This window comes from Rhinolophus hipposideros (assembly GCF_964194185.1).
Source record: "Rhinolophus hipposideros genome assembly, chromosome: 2".
Lineage (NCBI taxonomy): Eukaryota > Metazoa > Chordata > Mammalia > Chiroptera > Rhinolophidae > Rhinolophus > Rhinolophus hipposideros.
The window spans coordinates 51627946-51641688 of NC_138048.1; the positions used below are offsets into that span (position 1 = coordinate 51627946).

At 40.7% G+C, this 13743-nt stretch overlaps 1 long non-coding RNA gene across 1 annotated transcript in view; it reads left to right on the forward strand.

Moving 5' to 3' along the window:
* Positions 1-13743, forward strand: part of LOC308504365 — a 31347-nt gene that overhangs the window by 1055 nt on the left and 16549 nt on the right. The window contains exon 2 of the long non-coding RNA XR_013994345.1: positions 10204-10399. This is a non-coding gene — a long non-coding RNA (uncharacterized lncRNA). The remainder of the gene's footprint in view (positions 1-10203; positions 10400-13743) is intronic.

Sequence of the window (13743 nt, forward strand, 5' to 3'; positions counted from 1 at the left end):
GGTAACCATTAAAGGCATATTGTGCATATATATTTTGCAGTCTCCGAAATACTGAGGATAAGCAAAAGGAAAAAGTTAAAAACAAAATGCAAATTTGTGTTTAGGATGTGGAAAAAGCTGCACACGAACCAAGACCGACTGGCACAGTGCTTCGCCTAATGTTTAATGCATCAGGGAATGGAGGGGAAAATAGAAGTGATTTATTAGAACGATAGAATTGTAGATGAACTTTCATGTTCATTGCCATTATTACTATATAGCATTGTGCCATACGTAATAAATAAAATTGAGTTCTTGTCACTTTTTAAACCCTTTCCAAACATTCACACCCTCTCCCTGCCTCTGGCCTGTAACCTACGGTCCAGTAGGAGATTAGACAAGTTTACAAATAGCTACAAAGGGAGGAAACAACCCGGGCCATGAAAGGGTTACAGATAAAGAGCTTTCAAGGTCAGAGCCTGGAGGGATGCAGAACAGTACTTTAAAATGCAAATCCTCTCGCTCTTTCCCTTATTCTGCTTTCAAATAGAGGAAATAGTAGGGTCTACCCACTCCCTTCGTTTACCCCCATTGTTTAAAATCTCTCCCTAAGGAGAACTATTATAAAAACTTATAAGCAGGAGCATCTCTGCACCTTAGTGGGCCTACACAGGAAAAAGTTAAAGGGAAGAATGTGATGGATATGGATTAGTTCTTGAGGGGCCGCCTTGAAATTCAGACAATAGGCCTGCTGAGGCTCCTCTCCCTTTCCTTGACTGATGGGATCTTAAAAAACAAACAATGCTAGTATCGAGGTGAAAATCTTACAAGCAAGTGGAAAAGACAGGTTTAGAAGATGGAGGTCAGGATGCAACCTCTGAAAACCCAAATAAAAAAATTACCTTCACTGAAGTGAAACAATAAAGAAGACACTGCCTTAAACAGTGTGTCAATTCTATTTTTATGTTCATGCTTTTAGTAGTAATAACGACACTATGCAATTAAATTGCTTTACTATCCCTTTCTCCCCAGAAGTTTTGCAGGATCTCCCTCCGTTGCAATTTCAAGTAGATTAAAATTAATTTGTCTTGCTTTGTTGAAGAATCTGTACATTCTGAGAGGCAATTTTGCTTTGTCTGGAATTCCATACAAATGTTATATTGAACAGAAAAAACACAGGCCCAAAATGTTGTCACTCATGCTAAAGGCCCATGATGCCAAACCTAGATTTAATACCTCATCTAACTGCAGTGTCAACCTCTCCCAGAAATGTAATCCTAATCAACTAGTATGGAGTAATCTGTCACATGGGCCCTCTCTATTTCCTCCCATATAAAGAAGAGGCAACCTGCATGGTAAAACTCTTCTGGTCTAGTATCCCACCCCCCACCCCCCCCCCAAAAAAAGATGTCCCATCCCAAAATATTTTTTTCTTTTAATAGCTTTCTTGCCCACACTTCTTCCTACAAAAACTTTCCGTTTTGCACAACCCCTCAGGATACCCTTCTAGTTCCTAGCTGGGATACTTCCCAATTCAGGAATTGCTTTAAAAAGCCAATTCGATTTTCAAATTTACTCTGTTGAATTTTGTTTTTTAACAGTTCGAAGATTTTATTTTTTTAACTTGATTTTCATTGTCATTGTTGCATTATTACATAACATTTGCTCCCACTTCTGCCTGACTCCCCTTACTGTAGTCGTCATCATGCTTGCAGTGAAATAAGTTTTTGGTAACCTTTATTTAAACTATAACTAAAATGGATATTCAAATTCCAACCTTCCACAGACTGTTACATAAGACTTCAATTACATTGGAACTAAAATTCTTGCAGTTCTTCCAAAAGGTACACAGAAATTTTTTTAAATGTTAAAGTCATGTACACCAAAATTTTGCCTAAAAAAAATTGGAGGTGGGAGAGGAATGAACAGAAGCAAAAAAGAAGAAGAAGAAAATAAAAACCAGAAACCTTGAGGTCTGGGGAAAGAGCACAAAGCCCGCAGTCTAGAAACTGAAATTCTCAACTTTCTTGAGCCTGGGTTATATCTGCTCTAACATGGGAATAAAAATACCTGCCTTGCAGAATTTCTGTGAGTTCAAATAAGATAAGGCGAGTGCGACCTCCTAAAAAACACACAGTAAACTGGCACATAGTAGACTCTTGGTGAGCATTGGTTGAGTCAGTCTAGGTAGATGATGCAGGGTTAGTCAGGAAAGTAACATGGAAGACATCTATAGGCCAGTGCAGGTATTCCCCAATTTTAGAAAGTTTGCCTTCTGCCGCTTGGCTTTTATGGAAGACCTACATTAGTGTCTGTTTTTGAAGGAAATCCGAAGATGATTTTTGCTTTTACGAACAAAGGTGGAAAGGCAGGTGGGGAGTTGGGGGGGATGTGATCAGCATTTATTTTGCAGCAACAAGCCAATACAGAGGCAGCGTGCACCCCAGCAGCAAGAGTGGCCCCACCAAGCTCCTGCCCTGGGAGCTACACTCAGCATCTCAGCATTAAGCCGCTATGGCTTTGAACTGTGTCTTTATTTGTGCTTTATCTGAACTTATTTTTTGCATCATTAGCAAGATGTGTCCTAAGGCATCAGAAAAGCTTTAAGAGAGCTCATAAGGGTGCTATACTTCATGTAAATCTAGACGTTTGGTAGGTTGTTTTTTGGGTCTGGGAACATCCCCAATTTTTTCCATACAAATTAAAAGTAATTTCTTTTTTTTTTCCTTTTTTTTTTTTTTACGCTATTTCGGCTTATGAAAGGTTTCATAGGAACGCTCTACTTTTGGATAGTGGGGGAAAGCTGTGTAGGGATTTAGGCAGATGAAGAGGAAGAAAGAAGACATTCAGCTATAAGAGAAAGGCTTACTTGAAGACTGAAGTGAGAATGAGCCTGTGGCATGTTAATTCTACTATCCCGAAATACCTGACAGCTACTTCAGGGGAATTATTGGTGGAAGAGAGGGTGTGGGAGTCATCAGCTGCAAAATTCTCCTTTCCTCTCATTTTTCTTCACCTGGAGATGAAAGCAGGAGTCTGGCTATTTGGTGAGGGAGGGATAGCAAGAAAAAGCAAACCAGAGAAGCCACTGATGTAGTGAAAGCAGCCTAGAAGTCAGCACTGATTCCAGTGCTGTTACTAACTGTGCTGCAGAACCATGAGCAGAGTAGCTCTGTGCCTCAGTTACCCCATTGGCCACATGGAGGTAACATCCCTTCATTTCCTTCACCAGTGAACTAAAAGTAGAGAAGCTGCTTTAACTACACGGTTATACAAATATAAGGTGCTGCTAGTTCAGAGCCCAAGCCAAGTGAGTAAATGAGGGGGAGAAGCCTGAAAACTGAAAAGTTCTAAGCAATTAACCATGTGGTTATTGCTCATGAAAAGGAACGTTATCTTCATTGGCTTTTGAACGACCTGATTCCAGAAAAAAATAACTCAGTCATTGATAATGGCTGAGAAGAAAAGATGATTAATTACCCTCATTACTGACATTTATTGAGTAGTGTTGTTTGTGGGGCAAAGACATGTACAGAGAAATGAAACACGTCTATACCCCTGATAAAGGAAAGAGTGTCACTAGGGAAACAACTTATACTTAAAGGACAAACAACAAGGATGCAAATATTAAATACAAGCAAAAATAAAAGTGGGTCAAGGTCTGTGACAGCCAAATGCCCAGATCTGAAAAAGAGAGGTAGGGCTTTGGTTATGCTCACCAAGACACACTTGGAGTTCTCTACATCTTGTTCCAAGTTATATGCCCATCTAGATTCTAGTTCATCTTTATGCTTACCTGTATTTTTTTTAAATAATCTATTTCTGATGAAAAAAGACAATTGAGTGTAAATTGTATTCTTCTACCTCAGTAACAAGCACAAGAAGGAACTTCTGCTCCTTGCCCCATAAGATCAAAGCCAAAACATACACCTCTTACCTTTAGTTACAGGCCAAGAACCCAGGAGGAAAAATAGGGAGTGGCAGGGGAAGCATTGTAAACCCAAACCTACAAGATGATGCAAGTTGGGAGCGGGAGGTTTTCGTTTTTAGACAAAAGTATTTAGTATTTTGTCTCTTACATTTAAAACATGAATATGTTTAAGCTATATATATTTTATCAGAATTAAAAAAAATATGTTAGCTCAGTAATGGAAGATCCAAAACCATTTGCTCTTTCTGTGTTCCAATCTATGGCGTGAATGCTAAATGGGGTCTCTTAAGTCAGCATTTCTCAAATATTTTTGACTGCGTTCCATGGTTTAACATCCATTTTCCTTCACAACTCAGTAGACACATGAAACAAAAGTTTCATGGAATAATACCCTCGCTGTGTGCAAAGCAGTCTGGGATTCTCTATTTAATTTTTAAAATGATGATTTTAACCTATTCAATTGATTATGGGCTGTGACCTGTATTTGAAAACCACAGTCCTAGGTCCTCTTCTTTCTCAGAGCACAAGTCTTTTTAGCGAACAGGACAAATGACTTGCTCGAAGTTAAATTTCAACTTCCAAGGTTTCTCCCTGTTACTTTGCCCACTGTTTTAACTTTCTACCACCCTTCAACTTCAATATTGATTGAGGTTTTATGAGTTGGGAGGCAGTTAGAAGACATAGATAAAGTTTTTTCAAATGCTTTCAAATGCTGGCATACACTTTGGTCAATCCTGGCATAACTGCCTGTCATACAGTAGAGACTCATAGCAATCTCTACAGAAGCCACTCGAACCTACATTCAGCTCTGACCACAGCTCCAATGGACAAGCTGTATCCATTTTCTTTACCTTGGAATCCTAAGCCTCAGGCATCACTTTAGGACTAGAATCATAAAATAAAAATGTGGAGCTCTGCATATTGGAACAGGATACCCTTCAGAGAATGGAGGTGGACTCTCAGCTCATGTATTTGGGGTTGGTACTATTTTCCGTTTTATTTTGCATTTTTTTCTTCTTAAAAAATGTACTTGGAAACCTTCAGTATCCTGTCCTAATACTGCTGACTAAATTATTTTTTGTTTCTCCTGTGCTAAAAGGAAGCTCACATGGAGAACATGGAACAGGAGCAATATCCAGGTTAATATGGAGGAGTTTTGCCCCTACTCTGTAGCAAGTGACAAAGGTGACTGGGGGCAAGGAAAGGAGAATAATTTATTTTAAAATTAATTACAGTGATATTTATGGCAACGAGTATAGGGTCTAGTTAGAGTTTTAAGCAGGATATCAGATTCTATTTAGTCCTATCTGGGTGAAATAGAACTCGTTTCATAACAGAATTTCAAGTTTGGGAGGAACCTTAACTCACGTACTATTAATATCACTGGCCTACATTAGATGTTCAATAAATGTATGTTGAGTTCATTGAACAAAATCTCACTACTTCACTCCATCAAACAGTTATCCAACATTTCCTTAGCCTTTACAATGAGAGCAAATCTATCACTTCCGAAAGGAGAGAGCCTTGGATACTTCAGACTATTAGAAAGTTTTTAACTGTATTAAATTGAATTCTCTCTCTTTCTACTTTCTATAAATTGGTTATTGCTTGAAGAATCCTTTCATGTCCACAGCTATTTTCTCTTCTTCAGACTAAATATCCCAACCCCTTCCAAGGAACATCACAGGGCACAATTCCATGTCTCCCACCCACTGATCACTTTTTGAGGCATGGTTTGACCAGTCCAGATGGAGCAGAGCCACCATTTTTCTGTTTTAGAGGCAATGGCTTTTACGAATCCCATCTGTCTGCCATCACACTCACTACTTTAACAATCACTGAACATTGTCAGCTCATGTTGAGCTTTTAGCAGGGTTCAATGGGAACAGATTGGCCTCGGAGCAGAGACATCTGGGTTCAAAATCTAGTTTCGCCATGTACAGGCTAATTGTAGTAGTATTCCATATTTCTCTCTTTTCCATGGATACTATGACAGCCACATATTGTTGCAGTTTAATTCACTATATGTAGACTGTCCCAGTTCATCACCAGTCTAGTCAGCTAATGATGGAAAAGAGCTTAGTCTATTTGGCTAGGAATATCCTTGCTATTAAAGCTGAATGACAACAGCTAAGATTTATTGAGCAGCTATTGTATGCTGAGAACAATTCTAACTCTTTATAGTATTGGCTCATATAATCCTCATCACAATCCTTAAAAATAAAAATTAATATTATCCCCATTTTCCAGGTGTGAAAACTGGCATTATAAAAAGTTAAGGAACTTGTCCCAGGTTGTGTAGCTAATAAATGGTGACAACCACAATTCAAACCTAGGCAATCTGGCTTCTGAACCCAGCCCTAAACAATGCCACCATACTGCCTCTTTACAAATCTAACTACGACACGGACTGACTGCGTAGACAGCTCCACAGACTTCTCCCCAAGGCAGAAATCTTATTAAAGAGGTTCAGGGGCCATCCAAGTGGGACAAGTTGAGAAGATTCAGTATTTGGGGGATCCATTTATTTTTCATTTCAGATTTAATTTCATTTCAAAATTTGGATTGATACTTATGTTGAGGATGAAATCTTAGATACTTCTAAAAATAAGACTGTAACTCCAGAAATTGAAGTACATGTTTGACAGAATTGCAGCACATTCATATTGTCCCTATAAGATAGCTGATTTCCTTAAATTCTCAGAATGTGTACCTACCTTTGATAAGGAGAGTTACTGAATTAAAAGAATTATGTTAACTTTGTTTCCAAAATATCAGTGAGTCACTTTGGTTTTCCTTGTTTTTGTCTTCCTCCTTTCAACATCTGTAGCTGGCAACTCTTTTGCTTATATCTGAGTTTCCCTTCCTCAATGGTGTAAATCTGGCATCTTAAAATCTAATGAACTGTGTGCCATATGGCCAAATACTGCCTAAGTTGAAGGCTTAAAAAAGAAAAAAAAAAAGGAAAGGCTAAAAAAGAAGACTTCTAAAGAACATTGTGAAGTGCTGGGTTCCTGCGGATGTAAATGGGAAAAATGACCAAATGTGTAAAGAAAAAACTTGCAAACAGATAATTAAATCTAAATCCCAAGTCAGCAAATCCAGTGTTCAGGAAAAATACCATATCATCAGAAAACTTTGGTTTCTTCAGCTTAATATACCCAAGTAGACAAATTTCCCTTGGTTTGGAAAATGACACTGCCAAAAGTTTTATTTCTCATACGTGGAAATGTGATCAAGGGGGCAACTGTTTGGTGGTTACATCTGTGAGGGCTGGCCTGGCTCCCCCTGATTCATCTCAGATAGTTCCTAAATGGCAGGGAAAGCCACAAGGTTTCCAGGTGTCAGTCTACCAACACTCACTGAGCCCTGACCCTGGAGAATTACTGAATGCTTGTGCTGTGTCATCTTATATTCACCTCTCAACAATTCTGTGAAATAGGTATCATGCCCATTTTATAGATGAATAGTGGAAGTGCAACAAATACAAAATAATTGGCTCCAAGTGGCAGAACTTTTAAATGGCATAGCCTAGCTTCATATCTTTGAGATCTTTTATCTTAAAACCACCTTTTTCTACATCTCAAGTGTTGAAATATTGAAACACTGTCCAGCAGGCAGATACTTGAAATTCTGTGCCCAAAGAAAAATGACTTACCGCCAGGCTGCAGCCTGGACCTTATCATCATGACCGTCTTAGGAAGGTGTGAATCCATTTTATAATTGAATCTGATGCCACAGACACAAAATAAAAGACCCCAAACTATAAAGATAAAGTCACTAGGTGTAGTGTGCCTGGGATAACTATCTCCCAGAAATGCTTCCTAGAAGTAACCTGTGCTAAAGTGAGATTTGGAATTTACTTAACTGATGAGAGAAAGGTCCACAGCCCCCCAACCGGGTAATTGGAAAACAGCCAACCTAAAATGGAATCATGATAAATCACCTGTAAACATCATAAGATTCATTACTGCTTCTGAGATTGGGGTCAAACAAGGAAGCATTTGAAGAGACCCACTGGCTTCTGTCATCAAGTCAAACACAGGACTTAGGGTTGGCAATGGCAACAGAGCTCCAAAGGGAAAGAGAATCCGGGAACAGGAGGCAGTCCTGTTGAGCCCTGTTGGGCCTCTCTGCCCCCAACTCATTTCAGGCTGGAGCGTCAAGTCCCACGTTGACTTTATTAAGGCACAGGCAGGGTTTCCTGCAGGTGTTGAGATGATTCAAGCCTAAGTGGATTTTGAGATCCACATCGAGCCTAGACTCCAGCCCAGAGCTTCTTAAATTTTAATGTGCACTGAGAATAGTATCCTGCGGATGTGTTCAAGTACAGATTCTGACTCAGAAGATGTGGGTGGGGGCCCATGACTCTGCATTTCTAACAAGATCCCTGGTGATACCAGGGCTGCAGGTCTTTAGAGCACATGTGAGTCCTTTTTAGAAGGAGAAGTTTTTACTAGCTGTTTTTTCAGCACTCCCCACAGAGAAGGTCACTGTGGCCAGCTGGCGTGAAAGTGGTTTCTGCCTGGCAGCTATTTTTATGCAGCTGTAGTGGCCTATTATTCTACAAAGCTTTTCAGCAGACAAAAGCAATTCATGACCCATCACAGCTTAAGTAAAAAAGCCCTTACAGCCATCCAGCTCCTTTGCCAAATAAACCACTTATCCTAATTCTTGAGAAGATTTTCCCTCCTGAGAAGACACTAGATTTGGCCTAGACAGCAATTCTCTTGCTCCACATAAATTAATAAACAGGCTTTATGAATCAGTGTTTTGTGCCTTTGGGTAGCAGATTACCTGATGACCCCGGATGAACTGATAAAATTAAGTTTCTGAAACTGAAGCAGAAGAACAACCTAGACTTGTTGTGAACCTCACAAGGAACCTGGGAAGACCAGCTGAACAGCCAGTCCCTGCAGACTCTGCGCTGGAACCTCTCCTGCAGATGGGGCCAGAGCAGAAGCAAGGGTAGGATTTTTTGAAAACAATCAACCACCACCAACCACCCACAAACAAACAAGCAGACAAAATTTCTTACTGAGGAACCAAATACTAAATCACCACCCCTACCCACCCACTCACACTCTCACAAGACATGAAACAAACAGATCACAGGATGTGCATTTGGGAATCTAATTTTGGAGTCTCATGAAAGGTCAGCTTGAGTGGGTCACCAGCTTTGACGTGCTCTCTCTTCTCTACCTCTCTGAGTTTGATCAGAGAGGTAGATTCCGGGCAAAGACACTCATCCTCGGGACTGGAGGGTCGGTGCCGACAGAGGGCCGGCGAGAGTGTTGATCCTTGCCTGGGAATGGTCTGTCAAGTCTCTCTTTCGGCCCAGGGTAGCCCTGACCTGAGGCGCCCCTGGCCCACTCAGGCCCTCCCCTGGAGACTGAGCCTCGGGTGAGGATGGCACTGACCTATGCAGCCCCTGATTTCTCTGCTGAGGCTTTGTCTCTCTGAGCTGAGCCTGCAGACACCACTCCAGCCTGTCCGAATAGCTGAGTAGTTAACTCCTGGAAGGCCAGCCCTTGCCCTGACCCATTTCTCTCTGGCCGCTTAGCACAGTCAGTGAGCTGGGTCATGCGTGACCCTAACCCAGCATCCTGAAGCAGAGACACCGACCTGGTGTTTGTCTGCGTGGCATCAGTTCCCTCTGCCAGAGTGACTGCATTACCTCGTCCTGTTTCTCGGCCTGAGCCTGCTTTGGGGTCATCTGTTAAGACCCTACTCCCTGTCTGAGGGCTACCTTTGATTTTCCACATGTGCACTGAATAAGGACACTGAGTCTGAATTAATGAGCCTTTATGGGTTCGTAGTCCCATTCTTCTCACTTTTCCCGAGGATATTTTCCAAATGCTGACAGGGATCTACTGTGTCAGGTGCTGTGTTGAGCCCTGGCAATAAAGAGCTGCCTCAGAAGACTTCTCTTGGGTTCTCTCTAGTGACTTATCTGTCTTCCAGAAGCCTGCCATTCTACTTCTACGGCATCAAAATCCTTTGAAACATTAAGATAAGCATCCTTGCTTCATGTTTAGATATCACTTTAAACAGACAAATGGCCAGCACAGAGTGTCCATAGGAGTGTTCCACTGTTATCTATTTCCAAGAATTTTTGTAAAAAACAGCAAGGCAACAGATGTGCAAATGCCATGAATTATCTGAGAGAAGGTACGTGATGAATTAAAGGTCAATACCCACATGCTCCCATCTGTATCTCTACAACAGGATTCCTTCAGCTCGCGGTACAAATACCAATTTGTATTCTTATTCTCTCTCTCTCTCTCCATCAGATCTTTATTCTGAGCGCCTGCTGGACACTTCCACTTGGATGATTCTTTCAAGTCCAACCAGTCCCACAGAGAACCCAACCTCGCCCTCCCCAAAGCTGATGCTCCTGCCTCCCATTTTCCCTGCTCCATGACACTGTGCTTTACAGAATCCGGGGATCGTCCTGACACTCCTGGGGACTCTCCCCATAGCCACCTGGTAGGTGCTCAATAAATGTTTATTGGCTGGAGATCCTTTGGCAGCAATTTGTTCCTGGGCTCAGATGAAACCAGCTCATTTAATGAGTAACTTCTGCTTTCAGTTAGAGAGAACCACAAAGTTATATGCTGCTGGTGACTAGCATCTAACAGATTCCAGCATCTCCATTTTTATGGATGTGTAATGTCAGACAATTAAGTTCGTGAACTCATCCTAGAAAAAGGGCTACATGCCTCATTGCTAAATATCACTATCATCACCTTCGAAGTGCTCCCCTTGGGAAACTACGCACTGATGCCAGCGCCTAGTCCACCCTTCAAAGCAATTTTGGAACTCTTTTTCTGGAATGACCATCAGAGCTGTCGTCATATTACCCTTGATGTCCTGAGTGTCATCAAAACGTCTTCCTTTCAATATTTCCTTTATCTTCAGGTAAAGAAAGAACCCACTGAGGGCCAGATCAGGTGAGTAAGGAGGGTGTTCCAATGCAGTTATGTGTTTACTGGCTAAAACCTCCCTCACAGACAGTGCCCTGTGAGCTGGTGCTTTGTCGTGATGCAAGAGCAATGAATTGTTGGCAAAAAGTTCAGGTCATCTAACTTTTTCACGCAGCCTTTTCAGCACTTCCCGATAGTAAACTTGGTTAATTGTTTGTTCAGTTGGTACAAATTCATAATGAATAATCCCTCTGATACCAAAAATGGTTAGCAACATTATTGCAACAAGTTCGCGAACTTAATTGTCAGACTTCGTATGTATGTATGTATGTCTTTAATCAGAGTACACTCTTGAGAGGATTTCAAGTTTCTACAAGGAAGGAAAGGAGATATTGAAACATCCTGTCATTCTGGATGAAGAGTGAGAACTTCACTACGGTCAGCTTCCCCCTGACTTGGCCTGTATTAAGGGACAGTTTCTTAGCACCGAGCTAAGCTCTGAGGAGGAGACTGAGACATACACGACAAAACTGTGTTTCTAGAAGAGTGTGATGTGTATATAAGTGCATAGACATGGAAGGAGACACATCACACTAACAGGTAATAATATAGGAAACTGAGTTTGGGGGATAGATGGGAACTCTGTACTATCTTCACAATGTACCTATACATCTAAAGCTATTCTAAAAACGTTTATTTAAAAAGAAAAAAAATATTAGGAAAAAACCTGACATAAAAATTGTGTGGTTAAAAGTTCCGGAGTTGCATAATAAATGTGAAAGCTGAAACTTAAGGCAAAGGTGTTTGCTGGGCAGTCATTAGACAAGGACTTCTGGGAGTTTGGAGGAGGGAAGACTGTGATCAGGAAGATCTGGGGGGCTCCTGGAAGAAACAAGACCTGGGGAGTCTTGAAGGTATAATCTAGGCAGGGTGTGAGCACTTCGATACCTTACCACCGATGCGTAAGTATTCAAAAGAGCTCATAGACACAAAGAAGACAGCTTTGGACCCAAATGAATCTAGGTTGGAATCTCAACTTAAACTCTCTAAGATCTTAGCGATACATATCTCTAAGTATCTTCAGCTCTCTAAATCTCAATGATCTCTTATCTGTAAAATGGGAATAATAATATTCACAGCATAGGTTTAAATGAGATAATACATGTAAAGTGTTTAGTATGGTGTGGTCACCTTAGAAGGGCTCAAAGCATGTTAGCTGTTGCTGATGCTGCTGTCAAAACTTCAGGTCAGAATGACTCTGAAACTAATTACACCCCTGGTTTCTTCTCCCTAAGTCTCTTACTCTCAGCCCCTATTCAGACCAGATGGTATTTGCCCTCCTCTCCCGACTTTCTAGCCTGACTTCCGGAACGCTTTTCCCTCTCAGCATCCTCCATTCAAGCCCCTAGGTCTCTCTACCATGGTGATCAAGCACCCTTGCCATGGATCCTTTCCCTCTTTCCAGATAGGTTCTTATTCTTTTTGTCTCTCCCCATCATTGATAATGGCTTCCTGACCCCTTTTCCTACACTTGTCTTAATACCTGTCAGTCCCTCTGGGTTTTGTTAAAACCAGCACTCCTAATGCCATGTTTATTTCCCCCATCACAGCTATATCTTAAGATTCATTTCCAACTGGAATTCAAAATTAATAAGAAAGGGACGATCTTGTCCTCTAACACTTCAACGTGAACGTGTAGTTTTCCTGCTATAAACAACAAAATCAAAAGGGATAGTTAAGCATTTTCTGACAAATATAATATCTGTAGTATCCTATAGAATGGTGCCATCTGGATTTTTGGAAAGGGATGCAAAATATGCATGGCCTAGGGGTAAAATCACAAGGGATGTTTTAAGATTATCAGTTTAGTAAGGAAAGACCCCTTCCTCTGTGTGACATAGTCCTTTACTATTAGCAGAATGAGATGTACTTGGACATCTGGAGTTTATAAGGTTAGCCATTGGCCAGGAAACTGATAAAATTAATCAAAAGGTTTGTATCTCTCTCCCAGGCACACCCTTACTTTCCTGTGTTTTCCCAGGGCCCTAGATCTATCAGAGCAGTAAAGAGCAAGATTAGTAGAGGCCATAAATTTAGAGCCTGGGTCATTTAGCTGAAAAGTCCTCTGTCATAGTGTGTACGAACTCTCATTCATTGCCGGTGGGAATGCCAAATGGTAGAGCCACTCTGGAAGAGAGGTTGACAGTTTCTTACAAAGTTAAAATTGTTTTACCATACAATCCAGCAATCATACTAGGTACTTACACAATTGATTTGAAAACTTATGTCCACACAGAAATCCACATGTGAATGTTCAGAACGGCTTTATTCATAACCTCCAAAAACTAAAGGTGACCAAGATGGTTTTCAAAAGGTGAATGTGGCAAGTTACGAAAATTAGATTTACCTAGAGCTACTCTGTTTTTACCTAAAGCTACTAGAAGCAAAAACACTTGGGTACAATGATCACACCCAGTACTCAGATCTTCATTTCGAGTACCATTTTTTAATAAGAAGAAACCAGACTTTTTGGAGAAATGGCTGTGGCAGGGACTATACAAGATGAGTCTGGAGCATCTGTTAGTGCCAGAAAGTAAGGAAGTGCTCAAAGAATAAAATGATGGAATATGTCTATGGCATAGGAGCTGACTAAAGGATCTCCCAACAGCCAAAGCTGGGACAATTTGAGCAACAAAATAAATAGCATAATAATGGATTATAACCGAAAGTATAAAACAAATGTCCACCAGATCCTACTGATATAAATAAATGATAGACAAAATAAATAGGTGAGAAAGAATATTCTAATGTACAGAAGAATTGTAAATAATATACAGTATGTAGATGTTGTTCCATTAAGGAGATGGAGCATAACTCCATACTTCTAAAGTATGGGCTGTGCGTAAT